General features: G+C 44.9%; 1 protein-coding gene across 1 annotated transcript in view; it reads right to left on the reverse strand.

The window, feature by feature from the left end:
* Positions 1-25,748, reverse strand: part of TOB2 (transducer of ERBB2, 2) — a 153,843-nt gene that overhangs the window by 76,809 nt on the left and 51,286 nt on the right. Inside the window, exon 2 of the transcript XR_003854662.1 lies at positions 24,654-24,841. The gene's annotated coding sequence lies outside the window, so the exon portion shown is untranslated. The remainder of the gene's footprint in view (positions 1-24,653; positions 24,842-25,748) is intronic.

A 25,748-nucleotide genomic window follows, 5' to 3' on the forward strand; every position in this document is an offset into this window, starting at 1 on the left:
CTGTGCTCTGTCTACCGACTCCTGGGGAGGGGAGGACCAGAAGTGATCCATACTGTTCCCTGGGCTTATAAAAAGAGAAAATTAAGCTCTGGCCGAGACTGGGGAAAGCCACTAACCCAAAGTAGCACAGCTCCAGGTGGAATCCTGCTTTCTTTTGTGGAGCGAGTGCAGCCAGGGCTGGTGCAAGGATATTAGGTATCATAGGCGAACCTTACAGCCTTGCACACACTCCTAGCCTCACCCTTCCCACAAATAATTTAAAAATATGCAATTATAGTAAAAAAGTATATCCAGTGTTCTAAAGCAAAAATATCACTTATAATATATGTATTATTTACATGCACCACTGTGGTACCAACCAGAAAACTCTGCAAAAAAAAAAGAGAGACACCTGTAGCCACATGTTATTGGCATTATTGTAAAACATGTTGACTGTCAGAAAGCCTTAAGTAAACTGAATTACAATATAGTAAACTTCCCATACAAAACCAGCACTGTCAGCACTAACTCAAAACAGTAACAACCTTATCTGTGAAAAGGCAACACTGCAAATATTACACCAGGCCTTAAAACACCAATACTTAAGAGCTTAAGCTTAAGAGCCTGACACAGAAACTACATGCTAGCAGAATACCTCACCTCAGTCACACATGCAGAGCACAGACAGACCCTCACCAAATACAGAATAAAGAAACAATAAATTATAACTAGAAACATGTAGACAAAAACTAAATTGGAAACTAGACAGACTCCATATGCAGTGCAACAGTGGAAAAACAGAAACATTGCCATTCCTCATTAAACATCAAACAATAAAATCAAGATATATAAACATCAATCATAATAGTAAAACTATAGTCATAAAAAGAATAAATATTTCAAAGTAGCTGATGAACAGAACATCCAGTGAGTAAAAACATATAACATTCTTTTTTTTTTTTTTTTTTTTTAATTTCCAAACATCAATAAAATATTTCAAAACAAAAGACACATCAAATAACACCCAAAAATTAAAATTAAGGCTAAAAAAATCCCCTGCTCTTCATACCTGGGAACTTTAGACTCAAATCATCCTGAGATTGTCATGGATTAGTCAGGGATAGGAGGTGTGTACAAACGTTTTCCTCTCTCTCATATATGCACACCCTCTAACATACATGTTCATTCTTATACAAACTCCCTTATATTCTCTCACACACATGCTGACTGGCTCACAAACTCTGGCTCACACCCATGTCACTGACTCGTTCTCTCTCGCTCACACACATGCTTGGAAACCACAGCAAACCTGACTGTATTATGCAGTGCAACAACGGAAAAACAGAAACATCATTAGTCCTCATAAAACATTAAGCAATAAAGAAATATAAAATATCATTCATAATATTACAACCATAATAATAAAAATAATAAATATGTCAAGCAGGCAACAGCCAACAATCATCCAGTAATTAAAATTACTCACATTTTTTCTAATATTTCCCAAACACCAAATATTTCAAACATCAGACACATGAAATGTAAAATAAAAGGATTAAAAATCTCCAGCTTTCCATACCTGGGATCTTTTGATGTCCAGTCATCCACAGATTGTTATGGATTGGGGAAAGATGGCCTCACAATCTTTATCCTCTCTCTCTCTCCCCTCACACACGCACATGCTGTCATACACACAGGCTCTCTCTCACATTTATGCTGTCATATACACAGGTTCTCTTGCTCTCAACACACCAACGCAGTCTCTCGCATTTTCACATAAACAAAGACTCTCACAGAGACATGCAGACTCTTTTGCTCTCTCATACATACACAATCTCTCACACATATGCAGGCTCTCTTGCTCTCATAAATACAGTCTTTCAGACATATGTAGGCTCTCTCGCTCTCTTGTACATACGCAGAATCTCACACACACATGCAACTCTGTCACTGTCATATACATGAAGGCTCTGATACATATGCAGGCTCGCTCACTCTCTCATGCACACATGCAGGCTCTCACACACCTGCAGGCTGTCTCATACATACGTGCAAGCGCTCTCTCTCACACACACAAGCATTGACACCTACAGCTTTCAGGCCTCCCCCTTTCTTCTGGGCCTTGCGTTTGCCGCTGTTGGATGGCAGCGCTGCTCCTCACTGCCGGAAGAGAGATGGAAGGAGGCTACTGCTACTGCTCAGCTCCTGCAAAGTTGGGGGGAGGGATGTAGGGTTGTGCGGCCCTTACAGGTCCAGCCATGGCAGGATGAGCTCTGCAGCGGCCTCACAGGCCTCTCTCCCTGCCGTGACAAGATGGGCTCTGCCGTGGCCCTACATGCCTTTCTTCCGGCTGCAGAAGAATGGTTCTGCCGCAACCCCGCAAGTTTCTCTTCAGGCTGCAGCAGCCCCTCTTATTCTCTTTGGCTGGGAAGTTAAAAAATAAAAAACACGTGATGGGAACGATCAGCCCACTGGGAAAAACCCGATCCCCCGATAGGGCAATCCGCTCTGTCTACCGCCATCCCTTGCCTAGCAGGTCCTCACTCTTTCCCCCACCTGCAAGAATCTCCCTCTGCTTCCCCACCCTCGGCACTGCAGCAGCATTCATCCTTACCAGTGGTGGCTCCAGGCTTCCCCTCTCTCCTTCAGCAGCAGCAGCTTACTGAGGCTCCCATGCTCTGCACTTCTGCTTCTGTGCAGGGCTAGGGAACCTGCCGGGAATTACTTCTGGTGGACAGGGCCTGCTTCAAACGCATTCATGGCACCAGAGCAGGCCCTTCGGCTGCTTGGGGGGTGAGGAGACGGGAATTGAAACCCAGCACGGGCAGCAGTGGGAGGGTGAGCGCTTTCACTAGTGGGGGGGTGGGGGGGCTTGAAACATCCTAAAATTAGGGTGAATATCTCTCCCACTGCTGCCCGTGCTGGGTTTCAATTCCCGTCTCCTCACCTCCCAAGCAGCTGAAGGGCCTGCGCTCCCTGGTGCCATGAATGCGTTTGAAGCAGGCCCTGTCCACCAGAAGTAATTCCCGGCAGGTTCCCTAGCCCTGTACAAAAGCAGAAGTGCAGTGCATGGGAGCCTCAGTAAGCTGCTAAGAGGGGCTGCTGCTTTCACCTTTGGAAAAATCCGGGAATTTATGGGTGAAAATCAGTTTCAACTGAAAACGAAGGACCCCCAGCTACAAGCCCAAGTGTGCCCGAGTAAGAACAGTGCTGTCTGTGTCCTATTTTATTGCACAGCAGAATAAAGAGAGCATAACGTTTCGATATATTCTTTTACAAAACAAACCACAGTTTTTCCTTAAGAAAATAGCATGTGTGCATCTTGTGTTTACCAGCAATACTTATGAAAAATCAACATTTGTTTTAGCAAAATATTTTAAAAGCCCAGCAGAATTCCTGCTTCTGCATAGATATGAGAATTACATTTTGCATACCCGAGCAGAGCTTTTTTTTAAAACTCTTTATTTTATAACATTTCAACTAAATATTCCAAGAAAGCTTGAAATAACATCACAGTGATATATTGGATAAAATTAAGAAAAGGAAACAAAATTTTAAACGACGAAACCAACAGAGCTTTAAAGACCAAGTCCATATTCAGTCTGTTTCTTGGGTATAATGGATAGAATTACTGGTTCACCATGCACACAAGCTCAATCTCTCCCACACACACAGGCACACTCTCACTGGCTCTCTTACACACATGCACTCACTCCCTCCACTCCCCCACCCTCTGCACTGCACTCTGGCTCCCTCGCACGCACACACACACACTCACACTGGCTCCCTTACGCACACACATGTGCTCACTCTCACTGGCTCCCTCACACACATGAATACACATACACACACACACAAACACACCCCTTCACACAGGCTCCTTCTTTTACTCACAAGCCCTTACCCTCCCTCACACTTACAGGATCCCGGTCTCTTACTCACATACACACTCCCTCACAATCTCTCCTCACATATGTACTCCCTCACACAGGCTCCCTCTTTCTCTCTCTCTCACACACACAGGCACCCTCACATATATACTTCCTCTCTCTCACACAGGCTCCTTCTTTTACTCACAAGCCCTTACCCTCCCTCACACTTACAGGATCCCGGTCTCTTACTCACATACACACTCCCTCACAATCTCTCCTCACATATGTACTCCCTCACACAGGCTCCCTCTTTCTCTCTCTCTCACACACACAGGCACCCTCACATATATACTTCCTCTCTCTCACACAGGCTCCTTCTTTTACTCACAAGCCCTTACCCTCACTCACACTTACAGGATCCCGGTCTCTTACTCACATACACACTCCCTCACAATCTCTCCTCACATATGTACTCCCTCACACACACAGGCTCCCTCTTTCTCTCTCTCTCTCACACACACAGGCACCCTCACATAATATACTTCCTCTCTCTCACACAGGCTCACCAGTTTTGCTGCCTCTCATGCTGGGCCTTCTCTTGTCTTCTTTGGCCAAGGGCAAGATGGGCTCTGCCCGTCACCACCGGGCCTTCTGATCTTTGCTGCGATCAGATGGGCTCCACTCCACTCCGGCATTACTTAACCTAGTTTGTCCCTTGCCCTTGTGCTTCGGCATTGAGTTCCTATTGGCTCCTTGCTCTAGCCACTTCTGCCTTGTGGCCTTTCCTCACTTTGCATTGTGGCCTTTGGGCTTTCTGACCTCTGCCTTGCCTAGCCTTGTCTCATGCCTTCCGGGTCTTTTGTCCCCAGCCTTCCCTTGTCTTCTGGCCTTCTGTTCTTAGTCTTGCCCTTTGGCCTTAGGGCCTTCCAGCTCCTTCCTTGCTTGTGGCCTACCTAGGCCATCCCTGACCTCTGGCCTACCCAGGCCTTGCCTAATCCTAAGGCTTCCCTTGGCCTCTCCTTGTCGCTAGGCCTCTCCCTATCTTGCCCCTTGGGGCCTTCCTGTATTGTTGCCTTCGGGCTTATGTTTCATGTTCTGTGTTGTTTTAATCCAGTTCTGCCTGTCCTGTTCTATCCAGTCTATTCCTGAGTTCCAATTGCTCCACTTCCACGTTTACCTGCACCCAGCTCCAGTCTGTTCCAGTTCAATGCTTACCTGCACCCAGCTCCAGTCTGTTCCAGTTCAATGCTTACCTGCACCCAGCTCCAGTCTGTTCCAGTTCAATGCTTACCTGCACCCAGCTCCAGTCTGTTCCAGTTCAATGCTTACCTGCACCCAGCTCCAGTCTGTTCCAGTTCAATGCTTACCTGCACCCAGCTCCAGTCTGTTCCTGAGTTCCAGTCCACTCTTACCCGCACCTGGTTCCAATCTGTTCCTGAGATCAAATCCACTCTTACCCGCACCTGGTTCCAATCTGTTCCTGAGATCAAATCCACTCATACTCACACATAGCTCCAGTCTATTCCTGAGTTTCAGCATTGCTAGCCTTGCTCCAGCCTTACCAGACTGTCCAGTCTAGCCCTAGCCTCATCATGCCATCCAGTGCCACTCTGGAGGTGGTACCACCATGCTCCTGCAGCATCGGAGCCTCAACAACTTAGATGGATAAGACTTATCCAGCTAAGTAGCAATTTATCCAGGAATATTCAATTGCATAACTGTGCAGCTGAATATCCTGTCTAAGTTAGCCGGATAAATTTATCCGGATAACTTAGATATCCAGCTACAAATTGAATATCTACCCCTTGGTATTTAGCAACTCATATCATGGTTGTCTAAATAATTTTATGTTACAAACACATAACAAGATACAATGTCCCATGACCAAAATCTGCTAGTCCATATACCGTATGTCCCAATGAACTATAGTAACATAGTAATGACGGCAGAAAAAGACCAAAATGGTCCATCTAGTCTGCCCAGCAAACTTCCCAAGGTAATAACTGCTGCTCCGTGCAGGTTACCCCCGTGTTTCTCTTAAGGATAGTAACTGCCGCTCCATGCAGGTTACCCCCGTGTTTCTCTTAAGAGTAGTAACTGCCGCTCCGTGCAGGTTACCCCATGTTTCTCTTAAGGGTAGTAACTGCCGCTCCATGCAGGTTACCCCCGTGTTTCTCTTAAGGGTAGTAACTGCCGCTCCGTGCAGGTTACCCCATGTTTCTCTTAAGGGTAGTAACTGCCGCTCCGTGCAAGTTACCCCCGTGTTTCTCTTAAGGGTAGTAACTGCCGCTCCGTGCAAGTTACCCCCGTGTTTCTCTTAAGGGTAGTACCTGCCGCTCTATGCTTGTTTAGCTTTTTTATTTATTCCCATCCTCTAGCCTTTTAGGGCTCCACAGTGTTTATCCCATGCCTCTTTGAAATCATTCATGGTTTTAGTCTTCACCACTTCCTCAAGAAGGGCATTCCGGGCATCTACCACCCTCTCAGTGAAGAAATCAAGATCTGTATTTATTACCTTCAGCTTTGTATGATCTTACATCTGCTCTAGATACTTTTTAAAGTCAAAATATGGAATACTTTGCCTTCTGACATTTTTCCATCCCGAAGTCTCACAGGAGAAAAAAAAAAGTAAACTAGAGTAAAACAGAAAATACAGGAAAGAGAAGAGAAACAATAGTAACAAAGATAGAGTTATTAAGATGATCAGTCTCAGTCCTTTCCAAAACAGCATCATTCAGTATCAAACTAGCAAGAAGAGTAAAACATCAACCAGAGCCGCAGCTAGGCAATATGGCACCTATGGCCAAGTGAAAAACTGCAAATATAACACCATGAGTTAGGAAACTTTGTTAAATGTTTGTACAGTAATGCCCATGGCCAGTGAAAGGGTATTAGGCGCCCTAGGAAAACCTTACAGCCTTGTACCCCCACCTCATCACATCCTCCTCGCACACAATTAAAAATGATGCTTTTATAATTACAGATTTTACATGAAAAAGGACATTTAAAGCAGAGTCTTCAGAGGTAAAAATATCACTTACAATATGTATATTATATTTACATGCACTGCTGTGGTGCCAACCAGAAAACTCTGCAGAAAAGCAGATTTCCTGAATCATATGATATCATATGCAGAACTCATATGATATTAGGCTTACTGTAATGCATCTTGGGCATGGGCATGACCCTCAGAGAGCCACAAAAAAACAGAATTACAATGCAATAAACTTTCTATATCAAAACAACACTAACTGCCAGTACTCAAACAGCAACAACTGTACCTATGAAGGTTAACACTGCAAATATTACACCAGGCCTAAAACACCAATACACCCCCCCATTAGGAAAACAGAACAATCCAAGCTGATATAGATCTCTACATGCAGAATAAAGAGTCCATAAAATACAAATAGAAATGTATAGGCAAAAACTGAACTGGAAACCGCAACAAGCCAAATTCTATATGAACTGCAACAATGAAAAAACAGAAGCATTACCATTTCTCATAAAATAAAATTAGTAAAACCAGTAATTCAAAGCTAATGAATAGAATATCAATCAATAATGAACAATTCACATAAACATTTTCCAAACATCAATAAAATATTTCAAATAACACATCAAATAACACCCAATAATTAGAACTAATAAGGATTTTTTAAAATCACCAGTAATCCATATCTGGGAACTTTTGATTTCCAGAAGCCCTAAAATTGTCATGGATTAACAGGCAGAGAGGAGGTGGGGTCAATCTCCCATACACATGCTCTCTCTCTCTCCCACATGAATACACACATGCATGCTCTCACTCTCATTCTGTCACACACATGCTCTCTCCCCCCACACATACACACCTGCTCTCTCTCTGTCTCCCACACACATGCTCTCTCTCACTCTCCCACACATATGCTCCCATGCACTCTTGCTCCCCTTCCCCCCACTCCCCAGCACCCTTGGTCTCCTCTCCAAGACACCCCACTCCCCAATAGTCTTAATCCCCAGCCCCCTCTCCCCACCCAGACCCCCCACTCTCCATCAGTCTTGCTCCTTCACCTCCTTTCCCTTCCCAGCCCCCCTACTCCCCAGCAATCTTGTTCCCCTCCCACCCCTCACTCACTGCAGGTGGCAGGTACATGATTTCCTTAATGCTGTTCACCTCTGTGGGGTACTACCGCAATCCCCTCATTCGCCTTCCTGCTACTGAAGAATAGAAGGATCGCTGCCTTGCAATGCGGGCTGCTTCCTCCATCCCAGCTGCCGGTGCCTGAATGGCATCATCAGGGGGAGGAAGCAGCCGGCGCTGCAAGGCCGCAATCCTTCTTTTCGCAGGGAGGTGAATGAGGGGATCGCGATAGCACCTCGTGGGGGTGAGCAGCATTCAGGAAATCATGCGTCGTCCCACTGCCACCAGTGAGGCTTCTTCCGTTTTTGGCTTCACCCCGATTCTGATGCGCCTCCACCAGAATCAACAGTGTGGCCGGCGGGCCACGCTGCTTTTCCACTTACTGAGGCCCCTCATGGCAGCGGTGCTATGGCGCCGTTTTTGGTAGCAGCGCCTATGACCGTGGCCATATTGGTCATAGGCACGCTTCAACTCTGACAACAACAGAAGCGGGGAGCTCCTTGAGTCCTACAGAGTTATGTAGTCATTTGCTTCAAGGCTAAAAGGGGGGCAAAGGAGAAATATGAGACATTACGGCACCCTTACAGTAATAAGACAGCCATTCACTGTGCGGTATTCCATTACAGGGGTGGGTCCTAAAACTTGACCTGCTGACCCTGCAACCAGTTCGGTTTGCAGAATATTGACCATAAATATGCATGACAATGTTTGCATACATTGGATTCCCAGCTTATGCAAATTCATCTCATGCACATCCCTTGTGGATGTCCAGAAAACCCGACTGGCTGAGGGGTCCCCCAGGACAGGTGGGCAAAGCCCTTCACTGAATGGAGGAAGGAAGCATGGCTAAGGACAGAGGGCAAAGAATGCTTCCTTTTTTTTTTTTTCCTCCTAGACTTGCAATAGTTCTTTAAACAGTTGCAAGAAGAGCCTAAAAGCACAGCGATTCCTGGCTGCAGAACGAACATTACTAGAGTATTTGCATTCCTGAAATTCTGTGCATGGCTCAAAGTGTGCAGCTTGACTTTTATTTTTACAGGATCACTGGAGAGGAAAAACAGCCCAGGCAGCTTCTGTGACTTCAGAGGGGCCCACGGGAGCCGCAGGCAAAGTCACACTCTGGGCAGTACAGGGGGGGGGGGGGGGGCAGAATGATTGGGTCCCTCCTAAAGCAAAGCACTCGAGTCCAGCAGCTGCTTTCTTCAAACTTCCAACTTTTTTTTTCCTCCAGGCTCCACTGCTTTCTCTATTGGTTTTATTCCTAGGTCCCCTCCCATTTTTTCTGTTCCAGTGCATTTTCTTATTTCTACATCTTATTGCTGTAAAACGCTGAGCACCCTTTATGAAGGACACTTCTTTTATAAGCATTGTTCCCCCGTCCTGCCTCCGCTGACTGTGCTGCTTTCCCTGCAGGGAGCCTCTGCTGAGGAGCAGCACCCGATTCCCTGAGATCAGTACTGGGCAGGGCCTCTGCTCTCCTGGGATTCGGATTTGGTCCTTGCTTCGGAACTGGCCGGCTCCAGCCAAACCAACTGTGGGAGATCGGGGGGGGGGGGGGGGGAGTCAGGAGGCAAAGTGGCATTGGTAGCCACAGCAGCGACTGCAATGAGGTCTTCTGCTGCCCCCACCCATCCCTTCACTGCCTCAGCCTCGTCCTCGGGGATAGGAGGAGGAGGAGCAGCAGCAGCAGTGGCACTGCAGCGCCTCAGGTCACGGCCTCCTCTGCGGCTGGGCCCCCTGAGTGTCCTGCTGTGAACCACGTGACCCCCTGACAGCAGGGAAGGAGGAGGCGGCCTGAGGCGCTGCAGTGCTCTCTCACCTCCTTCCATCCCCAAGCTGAAGTGAATGAAGGAAAGTGAGGGGATGGGGTGGGGGCAGGGAAGGGATTGAGGGAATGTAGGAGGACGGGAGAGGGTGCCAAGAAAGTAAATGAGGGTGAGTGAGGGAATCTTGAGGATGAATGGAAGAGTAACTGCGGGGTCACGGGGATGGAGGAGGAGATTGTGAGTGAAGGAATAAAGTGACTGAGGGCTTGAGGGGAGGTGAACGTGAGGGAGGGAATGGGGGAGAGAGTGAGAAGCTTGGAGGGGATGGCAGTGGGTACAAGTGGAGGGGTGAAGGGTGTGAGTGAGAGGACTGGAGGGGACGTGAGCTATGAGAGGATCAGAGGGGCTTTGGAGGAGCAGGGAGTGAATGACAGACAGACAGACTCAGTGGATCTTCCCTCCTTCTTTCTCCTCAGATCTCCTCCTTTCTGGTCCAACATAGCCACCTCCTTTCCTCTCTTCCATTTACTCCCCTTCTCTCTTTCCTTTCTTCCTCTGCTCCCTGATTCCCCCTCTCCTTCCCTCCCTCTGTATCTACATCCCCTATCCATCTTCCCCTCTTCCCTGAGATCCCTTCGCCAGCTCCCTTCAAGATCCCCTTTTCTTCCCCCATCACCCCGCTAACCTACCCTCCCCACCATCCATTCTCTATTCCCCCTTCTCTCTTCCCAGCGCTGGACACTATAAAATAAAATACAAATTAACATTATTGAATTATACAAATCAATTCAAATCTATGCACATTTGCCACACAATTGCCATAGAAAACCAGGGGCTCTGGTAATGGGGAGAGTGGCTGACCGGAAGAGGCTTTCCCCAAACCTTATAAAATGATCTTGCTTTAAGAATGAAATAAAAGGTATTTTCTTATCTAAATGCACTCCTCTGTGGAGAGAAGCGCTGGATGCCTCTGTCAGCTTCTGGGACCTGGAGAGGGAGGTGCCACTCTTATAACCTGTGCTCTACTCTAGGAGGGAAAGTAGTGGACAGCTAATTGGATGCATCAGGTGTTGCAGCGGACCTCAGCTGGTTACTCATTGCAAAAGGGTGTCATTTTCTCCCTGTGGACAAAGGTGCATATCCTGTTCTGTGACTTCAAAATCGCTGACTCCTCAGTGGGAGTGGTTCCAGCTGGTCTGACTGTATTTACAGAGCATTCACCACACATTGCAATCCACAGGAAGAAGGCATTAAGGCAGTTCTCAGTTTCTAGGATGGCAATTGAACTCTGCTACGTATCCTTGCAAGGGACTTCGTTGGAAGAGCTGTTCCAGCCTTTGCCGGACACTAGAGCAGACTTTGGGTTGGTTGGCTCAGTGACCGACTGATTCCCTGTCCCCTTCCTATGCAAGTTCCTTTTCACTCCAACCCCCCTCCCGTACCCCTCAGGGTTGCACTTCACTCCCAAATCCCTGAATCTTTGGGGGTGGCCACAGGCGGTCTATGCGACTGCCTAGGGCACCAGAAGTGGGCAGGGCACCGGTGCTGGACGTGAGGGCGGTATTCCTTTTAACACGAAGGAGTCCGGCGGCAGGTTTGAACTTGTAGGACTCGCGTGTTGGGATGCATTGGTTGGCGAGGTACGGGGAGTTCTGGCGATGCAGGCACCGTGACTCGGGGTGGGGGGGTGGGGGGATATGAAGGAATGTGACATCATCATGATGTCACCGCCTAGGACGGCTGGATGCCCTCGCACCGGAACTGGGTGGCAATGCTCCATTATCTACCCTGGTAGGAAAATCCCCCTTGTACTCACACTTCTGGTCATAGAAGGGAGAGATGGTGTGTGATGGAGAAGGAGTGTAGCAAGAAAGGAGGAAAAATCCAGGAGAGAAACACAGTGGGGTGTTAGCCAGTGCCAGAAAAAAGTTAAGTAGGTACTGGTGCACCTTTCCTTCAGGCTGGTAGTACCTACGTGGCAAGATCTGGAAATATCATGTGTACCAGAAAATTAGTGAACTTCCCGCCACACTGCTAATCTCAGGGTGAGAAACATCCAAAAGGCCCTAAGTGCACTCTGAATCATTTAACCACCTTCATCTACTCCTGACATGATGGGAGTCCCAGAGACATGAGCTCTGAACCTCAATCCAGCCTGTGATTTACATCTTTTTTTAAATTTAAATTTGTTAACCAAGAAAGCCACATTAAGTCAAATGCCTTGCTTCACAGTAGGCCTCAGAGACTCAAGAAAACAAGGGTCCCACTCAGTGAGTCAGTGGTAGAAAGGAATCTTGTGCTCCTGTCCTCAGATAGCTCCTGAATCCTAATCCTAAATAAAGCATAAAGAGCCGACAAAACACCAGAGGGATGGCACCTTATGCGCTTGTTATCACTCTAGGGGGCTTGCTCCTGGGCTAAATTTATGTCTTTGTATTATTTATAGCTCACAGCTTCTCATTGGTAGCTCAAGGCAAGTTACATGCAGCCACTGGAGGTACTTTCCTGTCCCCAGAGGGCTCACAGTCTGAAGGCCTCATTTAATAAGCATTTTTCCCATCAACACAGAATGGGAGAAAAGCCTTCGTAAATCAGGCCCTAGGTTTGTACCTGAGGCAATGGAGGGTAAAGTGACTTGCCCAAGGTGACAAGGAGCATCAGCACGATTTGAACCCTGACCTCCCTGGTTCTCAGCCCACTGCTCTAACCCCTAGATTAGAAAATAATTCTGTGTGACCTAACTGGATCTGTACCTGTCTACTTTACAAGAAAATATGCAAAAGGTCCAGCTGACAATAAGTGAAAATTCCCACTGACCAGATTACATAAGGGCATAAGATATGCCACGTTTGGTCAAGCCCAACATCCCTTCTCTGACAGTGTCCAATCTGGCAGATCCCAAAGATCAATTCCTTGTTACTCATTCCCAGGGATAAGTGGTGGCTTTTCCAAGTCTCTCTGGTTAATAATGGTTTATGGACTATTTCTCCAGGAACTTATTTAAGCCTCTTTTAAAACCATTATGCGAGAGGCCTTGACCACATCCTCCAGCAACAAATTCCACAGCTTGATTGTGCATTGAATGAAAAATACTTTCTCCGATTTCTTTTTAATCTGCTACCTGTTCGTTTCATGGAGCGTCCCCTGGTCCTAGTGTTGTTTGAAAGGGTAAATAACCGTTCCCTATTTATCTGTTCCACCTCACTCATGATTTTATAAACCTCTATCATATCCCTCTTCAGTCATCTCTTCTCCAAGCTGAAGAGCCCTCTTTAGCCTTTCTTCAAGGCAAATATAATAAAACCCACACTTTTTTTTTTTTTACCACGGATTTTCTTTTACTCGTGCATTTAAAAAAATGTGTTAATGTGAGAGGCAGAAATCTAATATCATGCAAAAGCATATTGAAGGGGAAAAGCTGCTAAAACACTTAGAGGTCGATGTAATAAAGTGCGCCCAGCCTAGCGCCCAGTTTAATGAGTGGTTGGATGCGCGTTTTGGAAGCTCGTCCAAAACCCCCGTGCAATAAGGGGATCAGCGCGTCCAAACTCGCGCGCAGCTAATAGCTCTAATCAAATATAAATTAAGAGGCTATTAGCTAATACCCCGCGATGCAATAAATTACCGTTCGCCAAATGCGCCCTTGTGAACGAGGCAAATTTAATGCTAGCCCCGGAGTTGGCGTGAAGCCTTACCGCACGTCAAGGGCTCAGAAAAAAAAAAATCCTGCTTTCTGTGGTGCCTCCTGCTTAGCACCGTGACGTTACTAAGTTGGAGGAATGACAGAAAGCTGTAGCATGATAATATGAAAAGGGGGAAAAATGAAAAAAGGGGAAAAAAAATATAAGTTGTCCCGGCCGTGTATATTGTGCGTGTACATTGTGCCGGTATCGGGATAAAACGGACGCTCGTATTGAGCGTCCGCGTCCCTAACCCGCACACAGCCACGTTTCCTGGGTGCCCGATACCAAGGACGCGCTGAGGCCGCACAATTTTCCCTAGCGCGTCCTTTTTAGCGCGGCAGCTCATTGACCTACTGCATCGGGGCGCCCAGGGGCTGTGGATGTACGACCAACACGAGTGCCCGCTTTACTGCGCACTTTTATTGCGTCGGCCCCCATAACATGAAAATCTGTAATAAAAGAGACAGAGTAAAAACCGGCAGGTGGGTGGAAGGGCAGCATCAAGATCGACTTAAAACGTTCTGAAAGGCCCCAAAAAAAGTGAACTTGGTGGGGGGGGGGAGGGGCACAATGATTAAAATGTTTGGTGCCCAATGGATCATGTGATGGTGCAGCCTCTATTTACTTCTGACTGCAGCTGATATCCCTTATCTGCTGAACCTGATTTATGTGCTGTATGCAGGTGATTACGAAACCTTTCCACACCGACAAATCACCAGTAAACTGTGTAATCTGAATTCTTTCAACCACTGACTAAAAGGCCATGCCTTCATTTTCCATTTCACCCCTGCTGATGGTTATTACCTTTTTTTTTTTTTTTCCTTTAGCTCTATTAGACGTTTGGCTTTGTTGCCTAAATTAAATATTTTGCATCCGTCAAGGGGCACCCAGAAGGGCCTGCTATTCTGACACCGATGAGCAACTTGAAAGCACAAGTTTCAATTAGGGATTTTTTTTTCCTTTAGTAGTTTTCCAGCTAGAACATAATAATGAAAACAAAACGGAAACATGTTGGACAGATTGAAGCCCTGCATGAGAGGCTGCTAAGAAAACTAAAAAGTCATGGGATAGGAGGCGATGTCCTTTCGTTGATTACAAACTGGTTAAAAGACAGGAAACAGAGAGTAGGATTAAATGGTCAGTTTTCTCAGTGGAAAAGGGTAAACAGTGGAGTGCCTCAGGGATCTGTACTTGGACCGGTGCTTTTCAATATATTTATAAAATGATCTGGAAAGGAATTCAATGAGTGAGGTAATCAAATTTGCAGATGATACAAAATTATTCAGAGTAGTTAAATCACAAGTGGATTGTGATACATTACAGGAAGACATTGCAAGACTGGAAGATCGAGCATCCAAATGGCAGATGAAATTTAATGTGGACAAGTGCAAAGTGATACATATAGGGAAAAATAACCCTTGCTGTAGTTACATAATGTTAGGTTCTGTCTTAGGAGTTACCACCCAGGAAGGAGATCTAGGCATCATACTGGATAATACATTGAAATTGTCTGCTCAGTGTGCTGTGGCGATAAAAAAAAGCAACAGAATGTTAGGAATTATTAGGAATGGAATGGAAAATAAAACGGAGGATGATGCCTCTGTATCGCTCCATAGTGAGACCGCACCTTGAATACTGTGTACAATTCTGGTCGCCGCATCTCAAAAAGGATATAGCTGCACTGAAGAAAGTGCAGAGAAGGATGACCAAAATGATAAAGAGGATGGAACAGCTTCCCTATTAGAAAAGGCTAAAGAAGTTAGGGCTGTTTAGTTTGGAGAAGAGACAACTGAGGGGGGATATGATAGAAGTCTCCAAAATAATGAAAGGACTTGAACAAGTTAATGTAAATCAGTTATTTACTCTCTCAACTAATAGAAGGACCAGGGGGCACTCCATGAAGTTAGAAAGTAGGTCATTTAAAACAAATCGAAGAAAATTATTTTTTACTCAGTACATTGTTAAGCTCTGGAATTCATTGCCAGAGGATGTGGTTTCAGCAGTTAGTGTAACTGGGTTTAAAAAAGGTTTGGATAAGTTCCTAGAGGAAAAATCCATAAACTGCTATTATGGTAATTAATAAGCAATAGTAGCTTGTGATCTCTCTAATGTTTGGGTACTTGCCAGGTACTTGTGACTTGGATTGGCCTTTGTTGGAAACAGGATGCTGGGCTTGATGGGCCCTTGGTCTGACCCAGTATGGAATATCATATGTTCTTATGTTCTTTTCCATAATCTAGTGAAATAAATAAAAAAAAAAACCAAAAAACGACTGACCACTCTAGCGCATGCACACACACACACGCATTTAAAAGAACACAATTAACTTTGAATTCCTCAATAGATTTCATTAAAAAAAAAAAAAGAAAAGGAAAAAGTCCTCACTGTTGAAGGACATAGGATTTTTGTTTGGTGCACAAAAACTGCAAATATTGTCCTTTCATCTCGTGTCTATTTTTATCAGCTGTTGAGTTCACATTCTTGCATGACGCCTCTGCCTAGATTCTGATTTGCTAACAAGAAAAGAAAAGATGTATGGCATCCTGTTCCTTTGGCTGCTATTTGCTGTTTTCTCAATCTGTGTCATAATATTGTTAAGGAAGAACTGAACATGGATTTTTAAACTGCAATTGTGTCTTTTCTCAAGAGAATACTGCATAAAGAGGAGCAGGCATCTAGACGTCATCTCAGAGAGCTACCTGGCACTCAAATGGACCAAAACACTAGCTGAAATGATTGAAAGAGTTGATATATTTATTTATTTATTTAGAGTTTTTCTATACCGGCATTCGTGATTAAAAATCACATCATGCCGGTTTACATATAACAAGGGGGTGTGAACATATAACGGTTAACATATAACAAGGGGGTGTGAACACACTTAGCCACACATATAGGTCTTCTTAAACCATCAAAACCAATCGTTCAAAAAGATGATGAGTTTTAAGGGATGAGTTTTGAACGATTGGTTTTGATGGTTTAAGAAGACCTATATGTGTGGCTAAGTATTCTTATTTTATTGGGTAACATTTAGTTTAATAAGTAGCGAGCTAATTGGATAAAGATGCGGGTTAGAATGAACTTTATCATTGAATAAAATTGAGTGACTGTTTATTAAAGAGTATCGAGTGACAATAAATGATTAGTTGAAAAATTGCTCCAAAAAGCTGACTACAGCCTGTGGCCCATTGCGTGGCGAGAGGCTGCAGATTAAAGATCTTTGTGAGCTCTTGCCTTATGATATTGTCATTCGTTCTCAAGATTGTGGATTTTACAGTTTTGTGAACATTGGGATTTGATTCCTCTTCCCTCTCTGGTTGTTCCTATTTAGAGATATATTTGAGAGGTGGTAGCTTCTAGTTTTTTGTGATTATTGATCAAATGTTATTTCTTGCATATTCATTAGGGATATCCTGAACACCAAACTGTCAATGGAGTAGGGCCCAAGGAATGATCTGATGAATGTACTAGAACTGTGGTATTTACTGATGGCCCTTGAGGACCACAAATGGGTCTGGTTTTCAGGATATCCCAAATGAATATGCATGAGTTAGATCTGCATGCAGCTGAGGTAGTGTGCATGTCAAACTATCTCATCCATATTCATTGGAGATATCCTGAAAACCCACTTGTAGCTCTGGAGGACTGTCAGTGAATACCACTGCACTAGAAAAACACGTGAAAGGCCTTTTTAATCTTAATTTATTTTTATTGATTTATTTATTTATTATATACCGACATTCGATCTGAAATATCACATCGGTTTACATTCAGGTACTGTAGGTATTTCCCTATCCCAGAGGGCTTACAATCTAAGGGAGTCATTTATCAAAATGCACTAAGGCGTTTTCGCATGCGTTAAGGGTTTATCACATGCGAAAATGCCTTTAACACATGCAATAGCACCATATCGTATGGTGCGATGCAAATCCAAAAAAGAGGAGTTAGGGGCAGCAGTGGGCTGGGTTTACCAGTTTGCGAAGTCCTATCGCACAGACTTAACACCGAGTTTAGCTACACCTTTTTCAGTAACACGATGTCTCCTGAAAGGCCTGTTTTAGTACGTGTGAAGCTCCCGGAGCACAGCCATCGGGGAGAGAGAGAGAGATGTTCTCTCCACCTAGCTTGATGGACTCTCTACCTGGGTAACAACAAGCTAGGTGGAGAGAACATTGCACAAATCTCATCTTTGAGTGAGTTTCCTCACTCTGAAGGTCATCAAATCTTAACAAGAGAGCACTGTTCTGTTCGTATGTCTCACGTTGAATGTCAAAGTGGCCCCTAACCCCTACACTAATACCTAAACCTCACCTCGAGTTACTAGGTGGGCCTCCCATAGGGATACAAATACTTATCTAGAGAGAGGACATTATGGCTAGGTGCTCTCTCATTAAAAATGGTCCCCCAGTGCATAGAACATACCCCTTTTGCTATCACATGTGATATTTATCACATTTTGATAAATCCAGGCCTAAGTTTGTACCTGAGGCAATGGAGGGTAAAGTGACTTGCCACAAGGTGCAACAGTGGGACTCAAACACTGGTCTCCTGGTTTGTAGCCCACTGCTCTAACCACTAGGCTATTCCTCCTCCCTAATAAAAGCCATTGCTCTGCTCCAGGAATATAGAATGATCCAGTTTTTTCTTCTATAGTGAGATGAGCAGTGATCTTTTCCAGTAGATGGTTTAGTAGATCCCTCACAGGTTTTCAGAGTCTTCTCCAGGCGGGCTGCTGAAACTTCCCTGAGTAAGGATGCCTGAAGAGTCGGGAAGGTGTGTGGAGATTTGTTACAGCACCACACATCCCTAGTATCCCAGCAGATTCCTGCCATGGGAACAGTAAACAGGAGGCATCTCAGCACAGGTATTCCTGAAATGCCACTGTATATATGGGATCAGCAAGAGAGCCCCAGTGTTTTGGCTTGGTGGCCAGGCAGTAGCACACTGTAGATCTAACCATATGGGTTTGGCACCAAGGGAATCTTTTCTGCTCCAAACAAAAGGCATCTCCCTGTGACCTTAGTGGCTCATCCCCAAATTCTCACTAAGAAGCCAGGGCCTTCATTTTGGAGGTGTTGGGAGAGCTGTGAAGGGAAGTAAGCAAGGAGTGAAGTGAATGAGTATGCTCAGCTCAAATAGGAATCACTGACTGTAAATATACTTTATTTCCTGTTAATATAAATACCTACAAATTTCTATCTCAAAAAATAAATGCAAGCCATTGGGGTAGATTTTTAAAGTTATGCGCGGGCGTAGATTTGTTTGCACAACCCAGCGCGAACAAATCTACGCCCGATTTTATAATATGTGCGTGCTGGCTGAGGCAGGCGTAATTTGCGCGCGCTGGCCAGCTGCCGGTGCGCCATTCCCCGGCCCGGGGGCTGGTTCGGAGGCCTCGGCCATGCCCCCGGGCCAGCACCACGCCAATGGCCCCGCCCTTGAATGCCGTGCTGCCCCAACACGCCCCCAACACGCCCCCCAAGCAAAGCCCCGGGACTTATGTGCGTCCCGGGGCTCTGCGCGCGCCGGCGGCCTATGCAACATAGATGCGCCGGTGCACAAGTCCCCTGCGCGCGTAAATCCGGCTGGATTTACGCGCGCAGGGCTTTTAAAATCTGCCCCATTGAGAACACGAGCCTGGTGTGCAGGCTGCCTTCTTACAGCAACTCTGTGTTCCCTACTGTGAGGATTCATCTCAACATCTACAAAACCCATTAAATGAAACTCATAGCTCCCTCCACCCCTGTAAGCAGGTCAAGGGTGGTACACAAGGAAGGAAATTAAAGCAATTATTGGAAAAGTTGGCCCTCCTGATCTTATAGTGAGATCTGTATCTAGGGGAGAGAGATTTAATATTTTTCCACCATCATGGGATTATAGAACTAGGATGAAATTGAGTGCCACTGGAAATGAAAATATTACATAGTCTGATCATGCAACTATGGGAATGGATTTACTAAGAGTAGATCAAGATTAAAAAAACCAAAACAACATAAAGTTTTGTTCATTGATGATATATATCACAGTGCTAAAAGTTTCAAATTTCTTTTAAATTGTTTAGACATAGAATTCCTAAGGTATAAAACTTAGATCTCGGATTGTGGACTTTGATTTATGATACAATTATTATATGTTATTATGGTAAATTCCTTTGTGACTTGCTTATTTGTATTCTTTTTCAAACAAGAAGTGTTTTCTTGATGTAATTGTTTAAAATTCAATAAAAAAATAATAATAAAAAAAAAAAACCCAAAACAAACAAAAAATGACTGATAAATGAAAATCTCTTGAAAGATTAAATTCTTAAAGAAGAGCCTAGAGTTCTAATCCAGGCATATTTTGAAACAAATGATAATGGGGAACTAGAGCAACCAGTGGTCTGGGATAGTTTTAAAGTGGTGTTAAGAGGTTATTTTATTGAAAAAACTGTCAGAAAGATAAGAAAGAAGGAAAATTACTAAAGGATTGAGAATTAAAGTGAGTAATTTGGAAAATTTACATAAGCAAAATGAGCAAAGGAAAATACTAAATAAACTTTGTATTACACAGGATAAACTACAACAACTCTTAACGAGTGAGATTGATTTTAATCTGACAAAAAGCAAAACAATTATAATGTGAAAAGAGTAAAAAACAGAAAAAGCTCCTGGGCTAGAATGAGAAATGTTACTGAAAGTCTTAGAAAAAAATTAGGAGATCCATGAAAGATTTGTATCCTTTTTTATGTAGACTACACTAATACGTGACTCTATAAAAAGAGGTAAGTAAATATTCATTATTACCATTCAGTAACCAGGCCTTAAACAAAGTGCAGAAAGAATGATTTTCCATTGAGACTTTAATATGATAAAATCATTAAGCACTAATAAGACACCAGGCAGGCGTGGATGGTTACACCAGTAAGCTCTACATGTGCTTTGGCTGCTAGGTAAGGTGTTTAATGCTGCCCTAGTAGGAAAAGATCTACCACCCCAACTCATCAATGCCAGAGGCCGGGATTACAATTAGCCCTAAAAAAGGTAAAAAAACAACTCAGAATGCAAATTCATATGGACCACATTTTTCTGCTTAACGTTGCTGTTAAACATTAGCCAAAATTCTTGCCATGAAACTGTCTGAAATCCTTCTAAATTTGTTCCATAATGACCAGGCAGGCATTGTTCCAGGACAGCAAGCCTCTGACGATATTCATAACGTTATTAATCTTGTGCATGCAGCTAAACAGGGAACGATTCCAGCTCTGCTCCTGGCAACTGACACCGAAAAAGCCTTGGATAGGCTGAACTGGGATTTTCTGAGAAGACTTGCAGAAAATAATTGATCTGGGACCAGAGTTCCTAGCTTGGAGTCCTTGGCTAAAGAAACTATACGACTATGCCAAAGCGTGTGTCAAGAAATCAATGGCAAATGCTCCACTTATTTTTTAGACTTCTACTACCACTGCAACCAAAAACATTAGATCTAACCCAACATATTGAAGGATTTGGGTGGGAGAAGTGACCTATAAAACCCCATGTCTTTCTGCTGATGTTTTGTTGTCGCTTTCAAGACCTCACATATCCCTTTCCAATTTTATGAAGGAGCTTGATCTATACCAGTGGTTCTCAACCTTTCTAATGCCGTGACCCCGCAATACAGTTCCTCATGTTGCGGTGACCCCTCGCCCCGCCCTCGCCCCGTGAGGGTGGGGTGAGGGCGGGGCTTTGGTCATATGGGGGCGGGGTTATGGATGGGGTTGGATTTTAGTGCACACTTATCATTTAATTATGACATTTATAATGTGAATGTAACTCAACTCACCATAGGTTCTCACATGCATGGCACACTGACCCATGATCATCACGGGGCTAGATGTAAAAGTACAGTTTGTATCCACAGGAACCCCCCTGACCCACAATAATGGATGTAAAGCAGAATTATGACATTCCCCATACAACTCACCCTACAAAAAAGATATTCTGGTTCTAGTGACATCTCAGTAACAGCAACTCAAACTCCTTCTATTTCCAGGCTCAATAGCCCTACTTATGAAAAGACAGCAGTTTACCACCAATGCATGTCCTCTGAGAAAACACAACAAATAAGACCGATACAAACGCTTACATGCTAGCAAAATATCTCATCTCGGTAACAGACACAGAACCGACCTAACATACTCCCAGGATCTGTAGTAATGCACATAAACTAATCCGCACACAGTTACACCTGTATTATGGAATACACTCAAACAGGAGCAACCCTATCTATGAAAAGGCAACACTACAAATATTAAATCAGGTCCTAAAAACCAATACACCTCTTATTAGGAAAACAGAACTAGCAAGCAGCTATAGATCCCCACACAGAAATAATTGTAAAACTATACTAATAAGCAGAATAAATGTTTCAAAACAGCTATGAACATCCAACAATTAAAAACTCATAAAAACTATTAAACATTCTCCAAACACCAATAAAATATTTCAAAAAAGCAGACATCACACAATTAAAATGGCAGTCAAGAAAAATAAACTTAAAAAGCCACCTTTACTTACCCCCTCCAGCAGCTCTCCTACTCCCCTTCCCTGCAGGCCGTGGCACTCACCAGAAGCAGCAGTAGAAGCTAAGCTCTATACTTATGGTCCTCTTCCTTAGTGCCCATGTCTCTCACACACACACACCATACCAGTCATGCCCCCATGACCAGTTTCTGTCTCTCACACACCAATCATCTCCCAAACAGTCTTTGGCACACACACACCAGTCACCTTCCTGAACAGTTTCTCTCATGCCATACACACACACACACACAGGCTTCCCACTCCCGTGTTCTACTTACATATACGGGCTTCTCACTCTCATAATCACTTTCTCACACACACACACACCAGTCACCTTCCTGAACAGTTTCTCTCATGCCATACACACACACACACACACAGGCTTCCCACTCCCGTGTTCTACTTACATATACGGGCTTCTCACTCTCATAATCACTTTCTCACACACACACACACCAGTCACCTTCCTGAACAGTTTCTCTCATGCCATACACACACACACACACAGGCTTCCCACTCCCGTGTTCTACTTACATATATGGGCTTCTCACTCTCATAATCACTTTCTCTGTCTCTCTCTCTCTCACACACACACACACACACACACACACTCACTCACTCACTCACCAGTCTCTCACTCCCATGCTTGTTCTCTCCACATGCACAGGCTTCTCATTCCCATAATCACTTTCTCTCTGTTACACACACACCAGTCTCTCTCATTTCCATGCTCACTCTCCACGTGCACAGGCTTCTCATTCCCTGAATCACATTCTCTCATATTCACACACACACACCAGTCTTTTTCTCTCACACGCACCATCACCTTACCAAGCAGTCTCTCTCTCTCATGCATGCACACTCACCCAGGTTTCTCACTCCCATGCTTTCTTTCACCCCCACAACACCAGGCTTCTTACGCCCATGCTTTCTCACATACCCAGACTTCTCACTTCCATGCTTTTTCTCTCTCTCACACACATACATCAGTCACCTCCCTGACTAATGTCTCACACTCTCACATACACATCAGTCATCTCCCTGAGCAATCACTTTCATTGTCTCTCACATATACACACACATCAGCTCTCTGACCAGTCAATCACACACAGGCTGGCTGGCTGCTTCTCTCTCTTTCTCTCACTCACTTCCTCTTCTCCCCCGAGCACAAATGGGAGCTGCAGCAGCCTCCGCTGGCCAAGAAAGAAGAATTCCATCGGCCGCGGGAGGCTCATGCTGCTGTCTCCTTTCTCCATTACCGGCTACTTCTATTGCTCGAGGACCGATGCTGCAGCCGCTGCTGCTACTTTTTCGCGCGGCGCAGCTCTCTCTCCTTCCCGTGCACCGTGATTCACTTCCTGTTCCGGGTCACGGGAGGGGGGGGGGCAGGCGCAGGAAGAAGAAAAGGCCCAGCCATGGGTGCACAGCTTCTTCTAGCGCCGCTGCCGTTCCCGCTGGGCTTGAACGTGCTGACAGCCCGGCGGCAACGGCAGCGGGAGAGACCGGGAGCGCGCGACACACCTGCCGGTGCTTGGCGGCGCCGCGGACCGGCAAAAAACTCCCACGGCCCGGTCCCGGTCCGCGGACCGGTGGTTGGGGACCCCTGCTTTAGGCGACCCCTGTGTTTTGGGCGTTCGACCCCCGCCAGGGTCGCGACCCACAGGTTGAGAACCGCTGATGTATACGGTCAAGTATCTAGAATCAGCGTAAATTATGATAAAATGGAAGCCCTAAACGTTAGCTTAGGTCATTATTCCCTGGCTCTAGGTCAAACTAATTTTTCACTTTAGTGGCCAAAAATTCTTGAATATACCTAGGGGGATGAACATTACCAATTGTTGAGAACGCTTGAACGAAGCAAATCATCCAAGACTAATCCATTTGTTGGATTAGTACTTGGCTTGTGTGGTCTTGCAATGATATTTTCTGGTTTGGGAGAATTGCCAATGTCAAGATGAAAGTATTTCCTAGAATATCCCACCTATGCAAAGCCCATCCAATTGAAATTCCCCAAAAAAATGTTTTGATGAAACTTCAGGAAAAAATTCTTAACTTTATTTGGAAACACAAATCTCCAAGGTTGTTTTTTTATCTGGGTATGAAAGAAGGAGATTTAGAGGTTCAAAATCTACTCAGTATTTTAAGGTTTGCTAACTCAGAATTATTATAGAATGATATGGTTTGGCTGATTCTACAGCATGGATCTATTTTGAACAACAATTATAGATTATATATGTTTAGATTTAGCCCACATCTTTTCATTGGTAGCTCAAAGTGGATTATATGCAGTTATTGTGGGTATTTCCTCGTCCCCAGAAGGCTTACAGTCTAAGACGGTAACTTTTACACGGGTGCATGGGCACACATTAACACGTGTGTGCCAACGCGTGCCCAGAGACACGGCAATTTTAGAACATGTCACACATAATAGCCTAGGCAAATTACTTTACAAGTCAGGCACATCATTGATGTCAAAGAGATAAAAAGAGTGTTTTTATGTCCCCAAATGGTCCTAGAAGGCATTTGTCTGGAGTATCATTGTACTAAAGGACTTATTCCTAAATGAAATAACATGCAAAGGCAAAGTTCACAATCCAAGCACAATCACAGACTGGCCTGGGAGAAGGATTTAGGCTATACACTTATGGAAAAACAGTGGAAGACAATTGACGGGAGAGTGAGTAGCCTACCCATATCATCCACTGTCTTGGAGTGCTGGCGATAAGATCCTTTATCCCTGTACGTTATCCCTGCAAGATTTCGTAGAATTTTTCCCTCTCTTTCAAAACGATCCAGAGGGAACTGTGGAGGAGATGACACCATGACCCATGCTAATTCTTCCTCTTTCTTTCTTGAAAGTCCCTCTTGTATGTTTTTTCTTTGATATAAAGAGAAAAAGAAAGAGCACGATATAGGGGTACATTTTATAAAAAAAGCGCGAGCGCGTACTTTTGTTCGTGCACCAGGCGCAAACAAAAGTACGCCGGATTTTATAAGATACGCGCGTAGCCACGCCTATCTTATAAAATCCATGGTCGGCGAGCGCAAGGGAGTGCACCCTGCACGCGCTGCCCGTTCCCTCTGCCTCCCCCCACCTTCCCCTTCCTTCCCCTACCTAACCCACCCCCCCAGCCCTATCTACACCCCCCCTACCTTTATTCCCAAAGTTACGCCTGCTTGAGGCAGGCGTAACTCGTGTGTGCGGGCCGGCTGCTGGCCAGGTTTCGGTCCGGGGGCTGGTCTGGAGGCCGCGGCCATGGCCCCGGAACGCCTCTGGGCTGGAACCACGCCCACGGATGACGTGTCGCCGCAACACACCCCCCCCCCCCCCCAGGAAAGCCCCATGACTTACGTGCGTCCCGGGGCTTGCGCACGCCGCCGAGCCTATGCAAAATAGGCTCGGCGCTCAGGGGGTTTTGGGGTAGGTTTTCGGGGGTTACGCGCATAACCCTTTGAAAATCTACCCCATAATATACAGTATATGACATAACCCTTTCCTTGGGATACATCAGGACAGAAAATCAAAGCAACATTATATGCTTAGATAAGCAAATATTTTCAGATTGTGCCTTTAATGCATTTATTAGCATGCACACTGCTCAACCTTCTTATTGTACCCAGATGCATGGCTCTTATTGAATACTATTGTCTTAGAAGTTTGACCTAAATAAAAATCTAAGTCATAAAAAAAAAAAAAGAAGCTCCAGCCAGAGAAAAAGGAGTCTTCTTTCTGGGATGCACATATGTGTGAATTCAACCCTTTCAGAGTACTCATGTCTCTTCTG

This window comes from Rhinatrema bivittatum, chromosome 2, assembly GCF_901001135.1.
Source record: "Rhinatrema bivittatum chromosome 2, aRhiBiv1.1, whole genome shotgun sequence".
Classification (NCBI taxonomy): Eukaryota; Metazoa; Chordata; class Amphibia; order Gymnophiona; family Rhinatrematidae; genus Rhinatrema; species Rhinatrema bivittatum.